The sequence below is a fragment of the Brachycentrus maculatus genome, unplaced genomic scaffold (genome assembly GCF_059751285.1).
Source record: "Brachycentrus maculatus isolate JH-2025_06_01 unplaced genomic scaffold, ASM5975128v1 h1tg000855l, whole genome shotgun sequence".
NCBI lineage: Eukaryota > Metazoa > Arthropoda > Insecta > Trichoptera > Brachycentridae > Brachycentrus > Brachycentrus maculatus.
In genome coordinates, this window is record NW_028281582.1 from 2,366 (window position 1) to 24,070 (window position 21,705).

Here is a 21,705-nt window from a genome sequence, read left to right on the forward strand (position 1 = left end):
TGCAATGAATTTCCGAACGCGACCACAAGCCGGGATAATATTGAAATGACAAATGTTTTCATAACATTTTGAGTGTGTCCAAATACATGTTAGCAAATCTGAGATATATGAACCAGTATTTGAGCACACTTAAAACGTAGTGAATAAATAAAACTTTTATTTTTTCATCATAGATGTCTGTAGTGAAATTCTAATGAATTCAAGCGCTTTGTTTCAAATTTCAATAATTTGAGTAGGGTGTTTATTAATCATGGGTAGAATTGGTGAAGGTAACGCGTGTGTAAAGTGATGACTTAACCAAGTTGATGACGGTCGTAAGCCCTGTAAATGCCCAGACTTCCATATTTTTCTTAATATATATTGAAATACTAACAATAAATGTATTTAAAATGATGAGTTAACCTTAAAAATTAGTGAATCGTAAGGTCGACAGGTCTGTTAATACACAAACTTCCAAATTCTTTTTCATCTTTGTTGAGATGATCAATATTTATTATACGATGTGGTAACTGTATTTATCTTGATTATTGAAAAAAAAATAAACACTTGTAAACTACTTAATGAATTTGCATTTTTAAATAATTTCGTTGCACACGACTAGTTTCAAAAACTACACTTTCCCTATTATTACCCATCAACCCCTATATCGTCGTCATACAGGAGAAAGTGACCAAGTGCATTTTTTTACAAAAACGTCATTATTTACTATTTGATATCTTACTACCTTAATATTGCCCTATACATCCCAAAGGATTTTAATCTTGGAAGTATAATACATTGACTTGTTAAACATGTCTAACAGCATTGATGTTTATTTTCTTGCCAGCAAAAGTGACTTAAATGGCCCTCCTGAACATTTTACGTTTTGTTAGTTGGTCACTTTCTCCTGTACGACTGCGATATATACCTTAATATTTTTTGCTCGTTAGTTTTACTTTACACCTGTAGATGAAAACATCCATAGTTTTCAAAATTAGCAGTGTGTAATGAAATAAAACTAATTAAGTAATATTATACAAGTGTTAATTTTTTAAAATAATCAACATGTCATTCCACATATTAAATGCCGAATCAATAAATGATGCATGTATAATCGTCTTATCAGGGCAGCATGCGCGTACATGAAGACATCAGATTATAGGGGATGAAGTGCGTCCGACCCGCGCGAGGATTTTGAATAATATTCATTGAATAAGGGGGTTTGTAAATTGGATTAAATCTAGATCACGTGATGGCCATCCAGCCTGATTGGTTATCCGAGCGCTACGTACTTGGTACTTCACATTTCCACCCCGCTGCAGATGTGGAAAATAATTGGATTTACAATAATTGATTCCACCCTTCGCGATATTAATGTGCAGAAAATTTAGACTTTATCAATACGACTGGTATTTTTTAATCGCGAGATAAGATAATGAATTAACCTTTTCAGGAATACGATAGTTGATATCCGCCATTCTCCGGGGAGTGGGTTTTTTTTACATTAAATAAGTATTTTTTTAAAATAAAATCTTTGTATTATAAAGATAGAAATTATGTTAAAATAATTTTAATTAAAAATAAAGCTCACCATATCTAGGTTTTATTTTATGATAAAGCTAAATATCCACAGATGTTATTACTATACACATTACAACATACTAACTGACAGATAGACTTCGACGTTTATTTACGTCGATATTCCTTTGAGGAAAATTGCACCGACGTTCATTTAATATATTTATTATATTTATTTCCATACTTCCGGAAAGGTTACTTCTTTCGACTGACAGTTTCTTGAAAGACGAAACGTTTCATATATTGTATATGTACATGAAATATATATATATATATATATATATATATATATATATATATATATATATATATATATATATTATATATATATATATATATATATATATATATATATATATATATATATATATATATATGCATATATATATATATATATATATATATATATATATATATATATATATATATATATATATATATATATATATATATATATATATATATATATATATATATATATATATATATATATATATATATATATATATATATATATATATATATATATATATATATATATATATATATATATATATATATATATATATATATATATATATATATATATATATATATATATATATATATATATATATATATATATATATATATATATATATATATATATATATATATATATATATATATATATATATATATATATATATATATATATATATATATATATATATATAACGTGGTAATATTTTCCTTTTGAAAATTAAGTGTAAATAATATGTAAAGTGGGTGTATAATAATAAAATAAACAATGTGTTGCTTTGTAATTAAAGAAACGACAATAAAAGTTTATTCTTAATTAATCTTTATAATAATTTTTATATCTATCTATCTATCTATCTATCTATCTGATTCTGACAGTTAATAATATTATCGGATGTCTTTTGTTTTATTCTGAGCGACGCATGCGGCATCTGGTGGTAGAACTGTTTTATGTAGGTACTTTTTGTAAGTACTTAATAAAATGTATAGGTAGGTACCTAGTTATTTTATTACATCTCCCCCCTTGGGGATAAAAATTCATAGTAAAATTTTCACTCGTCCTCCGGATCATCTTCTTGTAGTGAAGGGACTGGTATAAGTTTAGTGATATGATAAAGTTTTTTTTTTTTTTTTTCTTTCTTTCTTTTTTTTCCTTCTTTTTTTCTTTTTTTTTTCTTTCTTGTTTTTTTTTCTTTCTTTTTTTTCCGTTCTTTTTTCTTTCTCTCTTTTTTTGTATTTTTTTTTCTTGACCCTTTTAAAGTAGACACAGTTTTTTTTAATCCATTTGTTTTTTTCTTTTGAATTCCTTCATTTTTATTCAGATCTCTTAAAGTATCTTCTAATATAACCAAATGTACAACTTTTAATTGTTCATCTGCATTTTCATTCGATTCTAAAACTGGATTCCTGCTTAGACAATCTACTTCTAAATTCTTCTTTCCTGGAGTATATTTTATTTTATCTTTCGTAGAAGTTTTTTCTACTTTATTTTTATTTTCATTTTTCAAGCACTGTTTCTGTGTTATTTGTATGTCTTTATTTTTATTCTGATCTTTTAAATTATCTTCTAATTTAACCAAATTTACAGCTTTTAATTGTTCATCTGCATTTTCATTCGATTTTAATACTGGATTCCTGCTTAGACAATCTACTTCTAAATTCTTCTTTCCTGGAGTATATTTTATTTTATCTTTCGTAGAAGTTTTTTCTACATTATTTTTATTTTCATTTTTCAAGCACTGTTTCTGTGTTATTTGTATGTCTTCATTTTTATTCTGATCTTTTAAAATATCTTCTAATTTAACCAAATTTACAACTTTTAATTGTTCATTTGCATTTTCCTTCGATTCTAATACTGGATTCCTGCTCATACAATCTGCTTCGAAATTCTTCTTTTCTGGAGTATATTTTATTTTATATTTTGTAGAAATTTTTTCCACATTATTTTTATTTTCATTCTTCAAGCACTGTTTCTGTGTAATTTGTAAATCTTCATTTTTATTATTAATCTTATCATCCTGCTTTGTTTTAAACCAGCACGTTGCTTCAGAGTGATATCGAGTTCCCTTATTTAAATTTTCACAAATCTTACATGGACTTTTATCTTTAATTTTATCACTAGTTCTTAGATTTCCACGTCTTCTTTGTTTATCTTCTAATCGTTTTCTTTGATCATCTTCTAATTTTTCTCTCTCACTCCGAACATATTGTAGTAATTGTTTTAATACATCTAATGTTTCATAATCCATTTCCAATTAACAAAATTGTCGTTTTATAACGTGGTAATATTTTCCTTTTGAAAATTAAGTGTAAATAATATGTAAAGTGGGTGTATAATAATAAAATAAACAATGTGTTGCTTTGTAATTAAAGAAACGACAATAAAAGTTTATTCTTAATTAATCTTTATAATAATTTTTATATCTATCTATCTATCTACCTATCTATCTGATTCTGACAGTTAATAATATTATCGGAAGTCTTTTGTTTTATTCTGAGCGACGCATGCGGCATCTGGTGGTAGAACTGTTTTATGTAGGTACTTTTTGTAAGTACTTAATAAAATGTATAGGTAGGTACCTAGTTATTTTATTACATATATATAAATATAAATATATATATATATATATATATATATATATATATATATATATATATATATATATATATATATATATATATATATATATATATATGTGTGTGTGTATATATATTACATACATAAGTCATATATATGATTAATATGACTCATTTTCGATATTGTGGTCGTCAATCAACACTAAATGTTACACGTGTGTAAAGTGATCTCTACATAAACCCTGTAAATGCCCAGACTTTCATATTCTTCGTTTATCCATTTAAAGATGTTGAAAATTTGGTTTTTCGTTAATTTATGAATGAAAGAACAATTCCGCCATTAACGCAGTGGCGACATTATATCACGCATACTACATATCATATCATACATAAATAATAAATCAAAGTATCGCTTCTTTGTTTTACAGGATAAAACAAGCATTTTAACCGTTTTTTTTCGATTATTTTCAAATTAAATCACACTCGTAAAACCTCGATATATGTGTGAATAATGTTCTGGACATGTTATTTCCAAAGGAAATTTGTAACTCAACGATGGCTTACTGTTTCCGTGTGAGTTTTTACGACGGAGGTATCCGGTTAGTGTATTTTGAAGCCATAATTTATTTATTTTTTAAATTGTTAAACAAAAAATCAACTGTTTGCATTAAATATAAAGATACTGATTGCCAATAAATTAAAGACCGCAAAACATATCGTTATAAAAGCGCGAACGTTCTACCGGAAGTGATACTTGCGGAGAACTAACATTTAGTGTATTTCGCATGTCATCATTGCAAATCGCCCACTAAGTGTTCTAACATTTACGAAATTGATTTGCCAATACTAATCTTTTTAATGGAGTTTATAAACTAAATGGCCATAAAGACGAATCACTTTTTAAACCTTTTTTTCGTTCACTTAATTAGTATAAAAGCTTTATTTAACCTGGCATATTTGACAACTATAAATGTACTTATCGATAATTTACATAAAAATATCAAAATATCAAAAATAGGACTGTTACTTAAATTTAATTTATTATTAATAGTAATTAAAATTTTGTTTTATGACTTTTTTAATTTCCAAAATCTCTCAAAGCAATGATATTACTTTTTAATTAGAATGTAGTATTTCAATGCCATTTTTAAAATTAAATGAATGATTGTTATTTAATATATGTTCAACAAATTCAGAAAAATTATTATTATTTAGGCATCTTATATACTTTCTATTTATTATGGTTGTATGGTCAGAGACTTTGTACAGAATATGACATTGTATTTATTTAAAAAATATATTATTCGTGCTTTAATATTCTCTGTTAATATTTTCATCTAAGCTTTTCAGTGAATCTATTTTCAAAGCTCCGTGACATGATTAAAGAGTAAATAGTAAAACTTATTTTAAATCCAATTTTCTTCTCTGCCTCGAGCGGGTGCGGTGGGGTGAAATAGGGTGGAATGGGTGGTGGTGAAAGGGGGAACGGGTCGGAATCAAAGACCAGAAGAAATAACGACAAAGTTGACGTTGAATGTCGAAAGGCTCTCCAGTCCCGTATTTCTTGGACTGTAAGGATATGGAACACAGATCTCTGGCCATCTCGAAAATTGGAAGTTAGTCGAAAGCAGAGGTGCTCAACCGATTTTATTACTATAAGTGTCTCAATTTGAGATGAAACATCTTTCGTTTTAATACGAAAGAGCTCTGAGAATCCCAGGGCCTTAGAACTGGCATTTGGCTAGCTTAGTTATTACATTATACACTTCGTTCAGTCCTCTCAAGAACGTCATAAATCAAAAATCGACAATTTTCAGTTGTGTATGTTTTCGGAATGCCCAGAAAATGTTTTACATCCCACTAAAAGACGCATATTTTTTACTTAATATTTACCCGCTACAGGGCAGAAAATGTTGTTTTTGCATTTTGAATAAAAAGGTATTGTTTAATAATTTTTTTAAATGTACTAAATATTTTTCGAATGTAGAAAAAACCTACAGGTTTTACCTAAAAAGATGTGTTGTACAGTAAAAAGTTCAACAAGGGGCTTGTTATTTATTTTAATACATTGTGTTATATTTTAAATCTTTAAAAACGTTCTCCTGAAAAATCAAGTTTTTTGATCTATGACGTTCTTAAAAGGAGTGAGCGATGTGTAAAGTGATCTTTAAATTAGTCTATGATAGATCATAAGCCCTGCAAATGCCAAGACTGCCATATTACTTCTTCATGTGTGTTAAGATGTCAAAAATGTAAAATACTTTTTATGTACTTTTCAAAGGTTTTTAATCTGCGTTTGAAATAATGCAAGTATTGGAACGGGGAAGGTCAGATCAATACGAGAAGGAGCTTATTTAAAAGCTTTCAAAGGAAAATATATTATTCCCTGTTTAAGAGGTACAAATTCAAATATCTTCGATGAAGTTTGAAAACTGCTTATTTGTTCCGTGAATGGAAAATCGGAGAAGCGATGATTTTCTAAGACCTTTAAACACAAAGAACTTTTTCAAGAAGATGAAAACATCTGTAAGTTTTCAAAACTAGTCGTAAAGGTATACAAATAAAACTCATTAAGTGGTATATTGAAGTGTTTAATTTTTAAAAAATAATCAACATTTTAATTTATGTAATGAAAATTATGAATGTGTCATGGGCACATATTAGACATCATGATTGCTAGCTGAGTACTTTGGAGTTTTTTTTTTAAATAATTAAATTGTAAAAATGTGTCTCAAAAAGTTTGTAAAAAGGGTTCACAAAAAACATAGTTGTAAAGAAAAAATATTTTATTATGAAAATAAAACATTTGTGTAAAACCACATAAGAGTTTCTCAATAAAGACACAAATAGTTTTGAAAACTTCAAATGTTCTCATTAAGAAGTGAAAATACAATCATCTCTTTAAGAGTTTTATTTAAATATTTAAAATGTTTTGTTGTTTCACAAATTCAATGCCTAAACAACAAAATAAAAATTAAAGTTTAAAAAAAAAAACAAATATTCAAAGTATAATTCCCATAATTAGTATAAGTTAATACTATTATTTTAATACATTTTTATTAAAAAATAAAACGAAGTTCAAATTTGGATGGAATATTAAATTTGAATCAATAAACAAAGCTTAGAATGTATGTTACACGTGTATAAAGTGGTCACTTAAACCAGCCTATGACGGTCGTCAGCCCCGTAAATGCCCAGACCTCCATATTCTTCTTCATCTTTGATGAGATGTCAATTTTTTTTTTAAAAAAATATAAAAAAATAACAAAGCTTAGAGTCACAGTTCAGAGTAGAAAAATGAAGCAAAATATGTATAATACAAAGTATAGGTACTGAAGAGTTTAAAGTGTTTCATTTCGTATACTCGAAGTATGAAATAATGTTAAAACTTTAAATTATGAAGCGAATTTTTTAAATTTTAAGGTAAAGGTGAAGATACAGTTTTTTTTGTTCTTTTCATACACAGTATCGATATTTTCTTCTTAATTTTCTCATTTCGTTAGTTAAAAGGTACGTCCAAATTGCTACTATTTTAATTTTGTTCATCACAATTAAATATCATAATCTAACGGTGAAAAAAAAAAATTTAAGCCTTAAAATACCCCTTATAATAAACTTTTATTTTAAATTTGATTCATGATTAAAAAATATGAATTTGGTGTCAGTTTATAAAAAAATATATTTTCCTGAAAATCTGAAAACTGAAATCCGTAAGGCTGAAAACTTGGAGAAATTACTTTAAATGGATGAAATTCGCCGCCTGTTATCTGTGAAACCTCGAAATTCTCTCCGCGATTACTTTGAAGGTTTATCTGTGGCGCTGGGCCAACTATATAGACCTGAAAATACATTACACGTGCTTGCCTTTCATTCCCCGAAACCCCTGAAATGGCTGAAGCGCCTGAAAAGCCCGAATTTCACCCTCACTTCTGCTGAGTAAGATTTACTCTTTCAAATCTGAAATCTAAATAAAATAAATATTTGAATTATGAATTTTTTTAAATATTTTCCTTATAATATTGTGGTACAAGGAAATTTTTTTGTTGTTGAAAATATCACTAAATATGTGTATGTAAATTACAAAGTAAACAGGTTTTTTATTTCACACGAACACACAAATACTTGAATTACAAAACACATTATCGATAGTAAAGGATTTCATTAATTGATTCGACCATTTTGTGGTAATATCCATACATTACTTGTTAAATACCACTGTTTCTTATAAACCTATTGTGGTACGAGGATTGATGCATTCCGCATCATTTTCAAATATCGTACGGTATTTGAATATGATGCAGAATGTATCGAAACACGTATCACAATAGATTTAATGAAATAGGGGTATTTACCAAACAATAAATAAATTTAAATAAAAAAGTAACAAAGTTTTCCAATTTCCGATTTGCGTCCGATCTCATTACATTACCAAAACGTTTTGATATAAAATCTAACCGGGCCACCAATACAAAAAAATAAAAATCTAATGTTTCAAATCCTGACATCATTCTTTTACGTTTCAAAGTGTGGCTGACCCATTGATTGAAAAGATTTTAAACATTGACTAGTTCAATCAATTAGCAGTTACTTTTCAAGCCTTCATTGCTAAGAATTGATTTAAAACAAAAAGTTCATTTTATGATCAGCCAACGGTAGTTTAACTTGTATTTTAAAAAATAAAAATGGTAGAACTAACATCTCTCTCTAAGGCATTGCTTTGTGTCTTCAATATGTACATATTATATTATTATATACATCTACCCCAACCATTTCATCACCCTTTGAATTCTATTTTAAGCCTAACAGATCTCAGTTTTGTCAACATCTCCCCAGACTGTTATATTAGGGGTAGAATATCTCTGTCAAGAAAATAAAATAAACAGATACTTATCATATCAATTCTTAAGTAATTTAGGAATAAAAAGCTATCTTCTTTATTTACGTTATGAGTTTATTTAGTTCTAATCAAAAGCAAAAGTAAAAATCATTTAAACACATTTTTGGTTGAAAATGTAACGTCTTTAATATTATAGGTGTCTCAACTTGAAATGAAACGTCTATCGTTCTTTTTTTATAAGGAAGATGGAAGTCTAAGCATCCCAGGTCTTTCGGCCTGGCATTAAGCTGGCTTTAGCGATCACTTAATACATTTTATATACAAGTTTTACTTGGTAAATACCACTATTTCTTACAATCCATTATGACACGTGTTTCGATGCAATCCGTGTCATTTTAAAAACATCTTATTTGAAGCTGAGTCTTAATTTTTGATTTGAATCCTTGTGATATTGAAGGATGGAGAAAAATTAAATGCTTTTTTATAAAGAGAATATATACAATAGGCAGTAGATTATAGTAACTGTCATGTTGTAAATAGTTTCAATTTTAATGAATTTGTATTGCTTCAAAATCTTTCAGCCTGCTTATGTTCTTACTTTAATATTTACTATCATAAATAATATTAACTTAAATATTAAATGTCCGCCTCTATAGTATAATGGTCAGCTTGCTCGGCTACCGTTCTAGAGGCCCCGGGTTTGATTCCCAGGTGGGTAAAATAAATGATTATTTCACTCTAATATTTATTCAATATAACCTTGGACTGGTATCTGAAGCGGAGGGCAGGTTAGTTTCTTCGTATGTCAGTGATCAAGAGAACACTGCGTTTATATGAAGGGTTTGAGATTTTATCAACAAACAAACAAAAATTCGAATGGTTCAAAAAGCACTCGTAATATTATTTCAAAGCACGTACAATAAAACATTTCCCCGAATGAATTTGTCTCTTCGTACTTAAAAACGTACTACGTAATACGTACATAGAATTAAGGACGTTCTACGTATTGTAGGGTTAGTTGTGCGAAAGCTGCCTTTTGTTCCATAATGGCCATTTCTCTAATAATTTTCCGTACAGGGGATTTCCCGGAATGCTTGCGAAATATGCTAGGACCGCCCGCTAGGATTACGTTACCAGGAAAGAATGTGGATGAAAATGGAAATATAAACTGATGTGATACGATCAAAATTGCCAGAATTATCAGTTTTAGCAAGAAAAAGGAATAATTTAATGATTTTTAGACTACAGGACCTAAAAGGTATATTTGAAATCCAGCTTAAATAACGTTACACTTGATTATTTATTAAATCATTCAAATTCCTAATTTTTAGATACTTTGGGTGAAAAAGGTGAGGAACAAAAAAAATATTTTAATTGAATGAATCTGAACAAACAATGAATCTCTAGATTTTAAAATCTGAACAAAGATGAAGATTTTTTTATTTAACTATATCTAGTGATAAAATGAATCTTGTGCAAAATTGAAAACAGCTGCAGAAGAACATCAAAGAAATTTTAGCCTTATCAAGTATTTTAAATTCTTAAAAGAGTCCAATTCGGGAATCGGAAAAATTGGGGGGTATGTGTAAGAAGAAGCATGAATGTGAAAGAGGCAAAGAATGTTCCCAAGGACAAAGTAATTACATTACATGCTATTAACAATTGACTTTTCACATTTTTTTTATAAATAAGTATAGGAAATGTGCCCTCGACACGCGAAAACCTTAATGAGTAATAAGAAATAATTGAAAATTTAAAAAAATATATGAACATGTTTTATATGAGTATATATATATATATATATATATATATATATATATATATATATATATATATATATATATATATATATATATATATATATATATATATATATTTATATATTTATAAACATGCAATATCAAATGCATCTTAGGTATGTTTCGTTACAACTGAATTCAAGAAACCATGTATCCTTGAAGTTTTCGTTTAAATGTGAGAATTAATGATTTTATCTCAGAGAAAATCAAGACCTTCTTGCATTTTGGATCATTTCCAAGTAGTAAACACGTACATTATACCGGAATACAAACTGACAAGTTCGTGCCTCGCGGAAAGCTCATCTTATTAGCGTTTGCTCATACTGCTTGTTAACTTAACGCTCAAACTTTCGGCTTAAGGCTAAATCGCGTCGAAGCTCATAAGGTTAAGTTTCGCTACAAAAATTATGAGCGGCATTTCAAAGTTGCTTCATCAGAAAACTCATTTTATTTATTGTTTTAGTACGGCTAAGCTCGGATTAAAAACGTGCTTCCAGCTAATTGGATAAGGTACTTCAACATACTTTTTCGAGAAATAAAATTAAAATAAAATTATAATTAATATTTGAAGCGCTCTCTTTGCAATTTTCCATTTTATAAATTCAGCAAACGAAAAAGAAACACTAATTTATTTATCTTGAAGAAAAATTAACTTGCATGGAAATCTTACCATCACGCTGCTGCTGGGTAGGCAGAGAGAATATAATGCCACACTAATCTGGTTTTTCAAACACTGTTTCCCTCTTCCACATTCATGCTTGTCATCATACATACACATTCAAGTTTTTGAAAAACTTTGTTCACATTTGCGTCATATTTTTTTATGTTCTTCACCCATTCGTTCCACATATCCAAACTATCTCAACAAACCATTCTTAATCTTATCGATTCTTCTATTCTATTCTCTCTGTCTACCCCTGAGGATGGAACGGCTTTAGGGTTAGTAAATTAGTTAATTTTATAAAATTAAAGAACTTTGTTTTAACCACTTTTTATTATTAGTACACTTTAACCTGCCGGTTTCGACAAGAATCTTGTCATCATCAGGGTGTTTTAAATTCTAAAACATTAAAATACTCAAATTTAATTGAATTCCCTCACCAAAAACTTCCACACACTCCAAAAATCCCATATGTTATTTTAAAATTACATTTAATTTAAAATAACATTTAGGATTTTTTACTGAGTGTATGGAAGTTTTTGGTAAGGCGATGTAATTCATTATGAGTATTTTAATGTTTTAGAATTTAATAAACCCTGACGATGACAAGGTTCTTGTCGAAACCGGTAGGTTAAAGTGTACTCATAATAAAAAAGTGGTTAAAACAAAGTTATTTAATTTTATAAAGTTTATAAAATGTGCCACAAAGTATCTGCTAAAAACATTAAAGAGATGTTAGTTAATTAATTTAAATGAAGTTTCATTAAAACATAAATATTCATTCTTAACATATATATTTATTCTCTCCATCAAAATAAATATATTAAATATTACATTACATAAACTCCACATAATCCTTCATGTCCAAGGTTGCTATGCCTTGCAGGAAATTAATCATGTGTAGCCTTTTGATTGATGTTATTAGTTTCATGAAGGAATACGTAACGGGGTGGAGATCAAACTGCTATTAAGGGCTGCGGGTCGGATTTGGGGTCGAACTATTAAATACCAATTTGATCACCGACAGAAAACCGACCTACTAAATATTTATCTATTCTATTACCCCACTGTTTTCAGTGAAAACAATTCCCTTGATTTTATGTCTCACTACCCTGTTATTTGTTTTCTGGGTTCTTAATCGAGAATTTTCTTCCCATTTATATTCTACCCTTATATGATTTTTTTTATAAATATAATATTTTTTATAAATATAATAAATGATTTTTCAAGCGTTTAGTAGTATTTTTATTTTCAAATAATTTAACTTGCATTTCATAATTTATTACTCCCAACTAACTTACATCAATAATTTATAATAAATGAAATACGAATAGTGTTTTAAATTAAGACGCATTAGCACGTTCAACTTTTCGATATTTCAGAAATGTAGTATTTTAGCGATTTTTGTTCAGGTAGGATTACTATCTTAGTGAAAGCTTATATGAAAATACAACACAAACACACAGACCAATCAAAAGTAAATATTGAATATATTTATAACTAACTAACTAACTAACTAACCATCACGCCGCTTCCCCGCAGGGGTAGGCAGAGAGAATCGAACGCCACACCACTCTGTCTTTGCAAACATTCTTTGCCTCTTCTACATTCATGCATCTCCTCATACATACCCGACGATTATTACGACTCCTGACCCGGCCGCTTTCAAGTATTTGACATACCTGATTGTGCCAAGTTTTCCTCGGTCGTCCTCTGCTTCTTTTTCCAACTACATTCGCTCCATAAATTTGTTTTATACATATATATATATATATATATATATATATATATATATATATATATATATATATATATATATATATATATATATATATATATATATATATATATATATATATATATATATATATATTTATATATACATATATATATATATATATATATATATATATATATATATATATATATATATACATATACATATATATATATATATATATATATATATTTATATATTTATATTTATATATATATATATATATATATATATATATATATATATATATATATATATATATATATATATATAATGAAAAAAAAGCCAGTTATGTAATTAAGGATTGATCCAACTACGCTACGGTGCATGTCATAGAAAAGTAGGTGAATGATACACAGGTCGTGAGCCCTGTAAATCTTTGCCCTGTTAAGCTTCAATTTATACATTTTTTCCATGCGAGTTCTCGACACCATCTGTGGTTGAGTTGCATTAGTTTTTTTTTATCAGAGACATTCATAAAATGTATAAAACTTCCTTCCCGAATTATTTTTACATGCTAAGGGACGCTTAAAACATGATTTTAAAATTTTGTTTAACTTATGTTTTAACCACTTATTTTATTCACAACATCTTGAATGTGTCCAAGTTTTCGATCTCAAATGTGAGTTTATCCATTTACGACTTATTTTCATTGACATATCAATATATATTGATCATTCATTCGTACCCTTATCGGCACCGCAATGGTGCATAGGGCTCTGCATCATATAAACGCAGTGTTATCTTGATCGTTAACACACGAAAGAAAGGTGATCAGCCCTCCGCTTCAGGTACCAGTCCAGGGTAATATTGAATACATAGATCAACGTTATTAATAAAAATACCTTTTTACAACATTTTGAGTGTGTCCAAATACTTGTTCACAAAATCTGGATTATCTCCAATTACAGGAGTTATTTTCATATTATTTTTTGACATCTCATCAAAGATGAAGAAGAATATGGAAGTCTGGGCATTTACGGGGCTGACGACAGTCATAGGCTGGTTTAAGTGATCACTAGAGACATCTATTGGTGAGATGTAAAGAAGCTTTTTTATTAAGCAGAAACTCTTATATTATTATCTTAGTGAAGTTCAAGTGATTCAAGAACAAGGTTTCTAAATTGGTTCATATATATAGAACTTCCAAGAATTTGAGTAGTGTGGTTGTCAATAATGGGTAGAATTGGTGAATGTTACACGTGTGTAAAGTGATCATTTAAACCAGCCTATGACTGTCGTCAGCCCCGTAAATGCCCAGACTTCCATATTCTTCTTCATCTTTGATGAGATGTCAAAAAACAATATGAAAATACCTTTTCATTGGACAAAAGCAGATTTGTGAACAAAGATTTGGATACATTCAAAATGTTGTGAATGAAATAACTGGTCGTATTATAAGTTAAATATAAATTAAAAAACAATCAACACTGTTGTAATTAAAAATATCCTATATTTATTTTCACTTAACGTGCTTGAAAACTATTCATTATATTTAATATTTAAGTTTTCAATCATAAGCGTTCACGTTTTGTAACCCCCAGTCATTCATTAAGATAATTTAAAACTTCAAAGGCTTTCGTACGTAAGAAAATAATAATTCCAAAACTTAACTCAAAACCTTAACCCTTCCTCCCATATTAATATTTATATAAGAAAATTATTTTTTAAAAAGTAAATTTAAATTGTGTACAAGGAAAAGGAATGTCATTTTTAAATAAGGTTGTTTACAATAAAATATATTTTTTTAAATCACTATAAATATTTTATTATTCTTCTCCGTCTTGTTCCTCATTGCTGAGGGTTGTGACCCTTGCAGAAGCAATGACTCTTCTCCAGTTATCCCTTGACTGCGCTGCACGTAGCGCTCCAACCACTGAGGTGCCTGCTGCTGCCTTAACTTTTTATAATTAATTTTATTATAACTTAATAATAATGTCTACCGGTTTCGAAGCTAACCGCTTCGTTATCAAGACTGATTAATACTAATTTTAATTGATTTATACTAATTTCAAGTGATTTTAAAATAAAATTACATTTTAATTATAAAATGGAAGATCACAAATTTAACGTTTCAAATAAAAATGATATTTTTTTTACAATGTTGTAAGAAAGTAACTTCATCCACCCTACACTAATTCTATGCAATAAATCTGCTGCACATCCTTTATCCTTATGTAAAAGTGACTCTAGATATTTAATAGAGTCATTTGTCATTTTTTCTCCAATTAACTGTATTGGAAGGATTCATTTGGCATTTTTTCTCCAATTGACTGTATTGGAAGGATGGCAGCATTAGTATTCTTGAACGGGTGATACATATCGTAGTCATACAGGAAAAAGTGACCAAGTGCATTTTTTACAAAAACATGATTATTGACTATTTGATACTAGCTTTATGTTGTCTGAAAAAAATCCCAAAGTGATTTAAAACTTTGAAGTATAATATATTGACTTGTTAAAAATGACTAACTGCATTGATCATTTTCTTGCCGAGCAAAAGTGACTTACGAGTTTTAAAAAAAATTAATCGAAATCGTAATAAAATGGTTAAATTGTGACCAATCCTGTGTTTAACTCATATGAAATTATTAAATCGTACCAAAATGTAACAATTTAGCAAGCTTAAATTCCTTCTTCTTCTTCTTCTTCTTCTACTTTTTGTAGATCCTAAGGATCTGTTTGTGCCTCCGCCTGTCGCTCTAGGGACGTTGACTCCCAGCTATCTTTCCACCTAAAGGTCTGCCTGGGAGAATTCCTGATTACTTAAAATCATTTATAATGGAAATGTAACATTCGGTGAGGACCTCCATATATTGCTCACTCCTTTCAGCTACGTCGTACATAAAAAAACTTGATTTTTCAGGAGATTATTATTAAACTTTAAAAATATATATATATATATATTTTTTAAATAAATATCAAGCCATTTTTTAACTTTTTACTATGCAACTTTTTAGGTAAAACCTGACATTTAAAAAATAACTAAACAATATCTTTTCTTCAAAATGTAATAACAACACTTTCTGTCCTAAAGCGGGTAAATATTAAGTTAAATATATGCCGCTTTTGCTGGGATATAGTACATTTTTTGGGCATTCCAAAAACATGCACAACTGAAAATTGACGATTTTTGATATATGACGTTGTTCAAAGGAGTGAGCGATATATCATTCGCGTATCGCGCGTCAAAAGGGTTAAAAGTTGCGTGACTCGAGTGCCGAAATGACGCAGTGCGGACTGTAGTAACTTCGAATAGTTACTACTAGCTCTCCATTTTTGCGTTTTGTTTGGTACAGTTCATAAACAAAACACCGCAGACACATTGCGCGTATTAATTACCCACGCACACGCCTTCGGCTGTGTGCGTTAAAATGCGGTTTTAGCAGTTGAATCTCTACCGAGTTTGAGCCGTTCCGACGGGCCTGCGGTTTCCATGCCAGAGCTCCCCAGACTAATTTATTAACCGAATTCTCCACTGTATTAATTCAGTATAATTTATTCATAATTTTCAGCAAACCGTGTTGCTTAATAACGCCAATATTTTATACCCTAATTTATACATTGAATTATCAGATAAACCAGCTTATGAAAAATTACTTTATTTTTATTATTATTGCTTTTATTTTTTCTCTGCTTTTAGAAGCTTCTCTGCAGGTAGGATATTAAGTATAGGGAAGGCAAATGTGAAAAATTTATTACGACTAAAGTGAATAATCCAATGTGCGATATAATATGTACTCGTATTATATTAATATTGTAAATAATTAAAAAAAAAAAATAAGTTTAATATTTTTTATTTCATTTTTAATTATCAAGGCAGGCGCTGTTTCGTAGTTGGGTAGACGCTCGACTGCGAAACTGGCGTCATGGGTTAGATTCCCGCCAGTTGCAAAATGAATTCAAGAAATAATTATTTTCAATTGGTTTGGGAGTTTGTAATGTGTTTTTTCACATTTACCTTCCCTATCCTTACTATCCTACCTGCAGATAACCCTCTAATAGAGGCTTTGCGGGTTATTCATTAAAAAATGAAATAAAATAAAACACCCAGATCAATTGAAAATAAATATTTCTTGAATTTATTTTGCACTGGAGGGGAATCGAATCCGCTGCGAACGGCGCTTATATATTGACTTACTAACTAACTAACCATCTTGCCAATTTCACGTCGGAGTAAGCAGAGAGAATAGAATGAGACAATAATCTATCTTCGCCTTTTCCTATTCATGCATCTCCTCATTCATACCTGCAGATTTTCGCGACATTTAAAAATATAAACTTTGAGGAAACGAACAATAAAAAACGATTTAATATATAAAAAACCCTTTTCCGCACCCTAATGGTGCATAGGGCACTGTATCATGAAACGGCTGTGTTATCTTGATTGTGAAGGAAAGGTGATCAGCCCTCCGCTTCAGGTACCAGTCCATGGTAATAAAGAATAAATATTACAGTGAAAAAATCACTTATGTTTATTTTACCCCCCTTGGGAATCGAACCTGGGACCTCCAGAACGGTAGCCGAGCGTGCTGACCATAACACTACGGAGGCGGACAAAAAACGATTTACAGTCCACTAACTTATTGTTAGATATTTTTAAATAACTCAGTTTAATTAAAAAATGTTTTATTTTTTTTTTTCTCGCAAACTTAAGACTTCCATCGCTAAGATAACAAAGGCAAAAAGAAACACGTTTTAAATTTCAAGTTTTGAAGTATTTTTAATGATCTTTATAGCCGAAGGACCCTTATATTTAACGCCATTAAAAAAACACCTTGAAGTTAAAGACTCTAATGAGGAGAGTCATCGAGATGAAAAATTTATCTCAACTGTACAATACATTTGTGTTACTCACCAAAAAGTCATATTTCCAATATTGCACAGAAAAATCCTTTAAATTCAAATCAGTTATTTTTACTGTATTTTATTGAAATCTTAATTAAAAGTGCGACAAAACGTGACCAATTCTGTGTTGAACAAATTTGATATCATTAAATCGCACCAAAACGTAACAATTTTACAAGCTAGAGTTTCTGATAACTTAAAATCATTTATAATGGAAATTTATGAAAGCAGTTTTAGTTTAAAAGAAGGAATAAAATGTACATGTTTGCAATGAAAATACAGTGAAAATATATTGAAGTTAGAGACACTTTAAATTTAAGTTTTACTTTTAAAATCTATTGTGACACGTGTCTCAATGCGTTCCGCATCATTTTCAAACACCGTATGTGAAGCTAATTCTAAATTTTATAAATGTGCTCTTAGAGCGCTGAAGGTTGAAGAGGCGATAGGAGCTGTTTCTAATTTTTTATCATTATCAGCGGAAGCATAGATTTTAAGAAAAAGTGGTATTTACTAATTCTACCCATGATTGACAACAACACTTCCTTAATCTTTGGAATTACCTTATAAATGGTTCAATGTCGAAACAAAGTACTAACTTGGACACACTCTAAAAATGTACATAAAATATATATATATATATATATATATATATATATATATATATATATATATATATATATATATATATATATATATATATATATATATATATATATATATTTATATATTTATGTATATATATATATATATATATATATATATATATATATATATATGTATATATATATATATATATATATATATATATATATATATATATATATATATATATATGTATATATATATATATACATATATATATATATCAATCACATAAACATTTACAAATTAGGGTTTTGTCATTTTAGAAGTCGTATATTTTTATGCTCATATTTCAATAATATGGAAGGGTTAAAAAAACAACTTAAAATGTGTTTTATTCAGTAAAATATTTCTGATTACGTTTAGCTTCAGTATACACAGTGAACATATTGCGTACGAACATGCATGCGCTGGATTTCAGGATTAAGGGTTGTAATATTTCAGCCACGGAAACGGAAGTACCCGCCGTTTGCGATAAGCGAAGCCACCGGAAGCAGACTCGAAATCAAAATGGGGGATTAAAAATTTAACTGCACATTCTACACAAAATTACAAACTAATATCGGCATATTTAGGGTGTAAAACCTCCCGTTATTGTCGATGTATGTACATGATAAGTTATTTACGAATTTTCCTCCCTCTACGTTATAACCTCACTCTTAAACTCAAACGTACTCTAGGTCTAGAATTGTAATATTTTCACTAATTTTCCTGAATATTCTAATGAAATTCAAAAGATATTTTGAATTTCTACCAAGAAATTATAATTGTGTTTAGTACTGAGATTTTCTAGTGGAATTGCATTTACTAACTTTTATTATTTTTTTCATTTTATTTGTTCGGGAATTGTACAGCTTTACATATATAAAAAAAGTAATAAACAATAGTTACATTTACAATAATAAACATTACATTACATTGACAAAAATGGTTACGTTAAAAAAAGCCAATTAAACAATTCCACATTTATGTTATAAGACTATTAAAAAACATTAAAAATAGATTTAAAAAAAGGGTATGGTATAAAATAATAGATTTAGCAGGAAGGAGAAGGAAAGGAGGGGAATTACAAACCACTACGCTTCTTCCACGAAAATAGAATTCCATATCATTCAATATTTTTTTCCTACCTTTTTTTGCATTTCACAATACGAGTATATTATAAATACATAAAAACACAAAAAATATCCCACAAGGGCATGGCCTGTGTGTGGGTAAACATATTTAAGGTTATAACAAAGGGCATAAAGTTATCATTGAAACAATGTTTGCTCCTTCCATATTCACGCATCTCCCCATACATACTCCCCACACACGTATCTTTCTACCGTTTATTCCGACTCTATGACCTGACTATGCCCAAGTATTTGAAATTTTTGGTCATGTCAAGTTACCTCGGTCGCTTAGGTTTACAATTAGGTACTAAGTTTTCTCGGTATTTCTCTGGTTCTAAAACTTACTACACTTACCTCACAATTTGTGGTATACTCAAGGTATTGTTAATATTATGTATATATATATATATATATATATATATATATATATATATATATATATATATAACGTGGTAATATTTTTCTTTTGTAAATTGCGTGTAAATAATATGTAAAGTGGGTGTATAATAATAAAATAAACAATGTGTTGCTTTGTAATTAAAGTTTATTCTTAATTTATCTTTATAATAATTTTTATATCTATCTATCTATCTATCTATCTGATTCTGACAGTTAATAATATTATCGGAAGTCTTTTGTTTTCTTCTGAGTGACGCATGCGACATCTGTTGGTAGAACTGTTTTATGTAGGTACTATTTGTAGGTACTTAATAAAATGTATAGGTAGGTACCTAGTTATTTTATTACATCTCCCCCCTTGGGGATGAAAATTCATAGTAAAATTTTCACTCGTCCTCCGGATCAACTTCTTGTAGTGAAGGGACTGGTATAAGTTTAGTGATATGATAAAGTTTTTTTTTTTTTCTTTCTTTCTTTTTTTCCTTCTTTTTTTTTTTTTTTTTTCTTTTTTGTTTTTTTTTTTTTTCTTTATTTTTTTTCCGTTCTTTTTTCTTTCTTTCTTTTTTTTGTATTTTTTTTCTTGACCCTTTTAAAGTAGACACAGTTTTTTTCAATCCATTTGTTTTTTTCTTTTGAATTCCTTCATTTTTATTCAGATCTCTTAAAGTATCTTCTAATTTAACCAAATTTACAACTTTTAATTGTTCATCTGCATTTTCATTCGAGTTTAATACTGGATTCCTGCTTAGACAATCTACTTCTAAATTCTTCTTTCTTGGTGTATATTTTGTTTTATATTTTGTAGTATTTTTTTCTAATTTATTTTTATTTTCATTCTTCAAGCACTGTTTCTGTGTTATTTGTATGTCTTCATTTTTATTCTGATCTTTTAAAATATCTTCTAATTTAACCAAATTAACAACTTTTAATTGTTCATCTGCATTTTCATTCGATTTTAATACTGGATTCCTGCTCACACAATCTGCTTCGAAATTCTTCTTTCCTGGAGTATATTTTATTTTATATTTTGTAGAAATTTTTTCCACATTATTTTTATTTTCCTTCTTCAAGCACTGTTTCTGTGTAATTTGTAAATCTTCATTTTTATTATTAATCTTATCATCCTCCTTTGTTTTAAACCAGCACGTTGCTTCAGGGTGATATCGAGTTCCCTTATTTAAATTTTCACAAATCTTACATGGACTTTTATGTTTAATTTTATCACTAGTTCTTAGATTTCCACGTCTTCTTTGATTATATTCTAATCGTTTTCTTTGATCATCTTCTAATTTTTCTCTCTCACTCCGAACATATTGTAGTAATTGTTTTAATACATCTAATGTTTCATAATCCATTTCCAATCAACAAAATTGTCGTTTTATAACGTGGTAATATTTTTCTTTTGTAAATTGCGTGTAAATAATATGTAAAGTGGGTGTATAATAATAAAATAAACAATGTGTTGCTTT